Source organism: Nannospalax galili, unplaced genomic scaffold (assembly GCF_000622305.1).
Source record: "Nannospalax galili isolate Female #2095 unplaced genomic scaffold, S.galili_v1.0 scaffold637, whole genome shotgun sequence".
NCBI lineage: Eukaryota > Metazoa > Chordata > Mammalia > Rodentia > Spalacidae > Nannospalax > Nannospalax galili.
In genome coordinates, this window is record NW_008340411.1 from 201,039 (window position 1) to 203,584 (window position 2,546).

The 2,546-nt window shown below is 46.4% G+C and overlaps 1 pseudogene; it reads right to left on the bottom strand.

Annotated features, from left to right (window-relative positions):
- Nucleotides 1–1,224: 1,224 nt before the first annotated feature.
- LOC103736030 lies at nucleotides 1,225–1,701 on the bottom strand (annotated as a pseudogene).
- Nucleotides 1,702–2,546: the final 845 nt, after the last annotated feature.

Consider the following 2,546-nt stretch of genomic DNA (forward strand, 5'->3'; position numbering starts at 1 on the left):
ATGGTTGTTAACCACCATGTGGATGCTGGGAATCAAACCCAGGTCTCCTGCAAGAATAGGCACTGTTCTTAACCACTGAGCCCTCTCTCCAGCCCCCAATTTCTACTTTTTTGTTGAGGTATTCTACATTAATGCACACAACACTGAAATATTTGATACATTTTTACAGCTGCATCCACCCCTGTGGATATACTTATCAATATATAATACAACGCCAGCAGCCCAGGAGGTCTCTCACACCCTTTCCAAGTGAGTATCAGGCAAGAAACTACTCCTGAACTTCTGTCGCCATGGGTTGGTTTGTCTGTTTTGGGCCTCCAGGTAGACAGATTCACACAGTGCTAGCTTCTTTCACACAGTTTTGTCTGTGCCTCTACCAACTCTTGTTATTGAATGGAAGCATAACTCAGGTTTTTCAGTGTTTAGTTGTCGTCCATTATATGAAAATCCATGCTTTGCTTGAGTCCTTTCTGGCATAAGCACCTCTCACAAGAATGACCTCCATGGGCTTGCTACTTTAGCTGAGCTGGCCAGGATGGAGGGAGAAGGCAGGCCTGGAGAAGAGAAAGTGAAAGGGGTCACAGAGTCCTCAGAGGAAGGAAGGTGAAGCAGCACTGTGGTCCCTGACCATTTACCAGGCACTCCTACTGACTGGGCCTATCCTCCTTCCCAACCCCTGGGAAGCTCCTGGGCCATTGCTCCCTTTGGATCCCAAAGGAGAAATAGGACCTAAAGCTGTCAAGACTGCTCCCCTGGTGTGAAGCAAGGCTATTTCTTTTCAGGGCCTCTAGCTGACTGGCCAAACCAGTTGAGCATGACAACAGCCAACCCCAGCCCCAGCCACTGATGCCAGCCCCAGCATCTGTTTCTGTTTCTCTCCTGCTCCCTGTGGGTGTTGGGTAGGAGCTCCCACAGGATCCTCTCTGCTTCTTCCTCTTAATCACAATCATTTGCCTTAACAGGATTGCAAGTGATTGGATTTAAAAAAAAAAAAAAAAATAGGAGTGTTTGCACAAAGCCAACAGGCATGGCTCTAGCCACAACCTCTAGCTCACTTTTATGGCCTTCAAATATCAGCCTACCCCTCCTCTGGTTTCCTAAGACTAATACCAGGACCTGGCTCCCAGAGTCTGAGAAGTCTGGTCGAACTTTGCCAAGGACTTTGAAAAACCTCTGATTTTTTATTATATATAAACTATTTATTAATAGAAAAGGCCTACAGGTTCATTTCTTCTTGGCCACACCCAGGGTACCACCCCATCTGCCAGTGATCTTGGTGTGCTGACCTCAGACATGAAGGCCCCAGAAGTGGCAGGGCCCTCTGTGGGCTCTCATCTTCTTCAGTCATTCCAGGTTTTTATGGAGCTTGTTGTCTAGATCATTGGCCAGAACCTGGATGTATTTTCCATTCTTTTTATCTTTCTGTCTGTTCAAGAACCAGTCTGGGATCTTGTACTGGCCTGGATTCTTCATGATGTGGCCTGGATTCTGCATGATAGTAATCACACCTTCCACTTCATCCTAACTGAGTTCCCCAGCCCTCTTGCTGAGGTCATTGTCTGTTTTCCTCAACATCAAGTGAGCATATCTTCAGCCACACCCATAGTGGCAGTATGGAAAAGGTTATTTTCCACTGCCCATCGATGTCGGTGTTGAGTACTCATAAAGTGTGCTGGAATTCTCAAGGATCACTAGAGACATGGCAATGGCACAGGCAACAGCCTGCTGGCCTCCAGTGGAAGAGCACAGTTTTCACCTTAATAAACTCCAAAAGTTGCTCATTGAAAGGATTGATCTCAAGGCTAAAAAGCCACCCGTGGCACCAAGTTATTAACCTAGTGCCTTTGTCACTGACCCCCAGGAAAAATCTAACCCCTCTCTCTCAATTCTCCACCCAGCAGTCTCCACTACTGTAGGCCCAAAAGGCCACAACTTACCCTTGACCACACTCTTTCCACTCATGCAGAAGCCAGATCACAAGCGCAGGAATGACTGAGGGTGAAGTGTTTGTTGTGCCTGGATTCACAGGACTAGAGCCTATCCTGACTGGTGCTTACTCTCTACCTGCGGATTTTGTCCCTTCGGAAACCACATTGCTATCTGTGAAACAGAACACAGACAACATCCCAGCCTACCCCATGAAATTCTTCATCACTACAAAGTAATAACACATCTTTGTTGTGATGGATTCCAAGAGTCCTGGCCATCAAGGGCTGGGGTGTGAGGGGCTTGTGTCTGTACTAATCTTAAATGGCTGCTTTTTCACTCCACCATTTTTAACTGCTTAAACCTGTCCAAGGACATTCCCTGGCCATCCAGGAATAATAGTCAAATTCAGCTACCTGGAGCTTGCTTTGTACCAGGCACTGTGCCAAATATTTACATCCTCATCTCAATTTAATCCTCATAAAAACTATTAGAGAATTAGTCCCATTTGATGTAGGAAGAAACTGAGGCTCAGAGAAGCTAAGTAGCCTGCTTAAGATCACACAGGTACTATATGAAGGAGCTGAACCGTGTCCCCTCCCAGAATTCCTGGTGTTGAA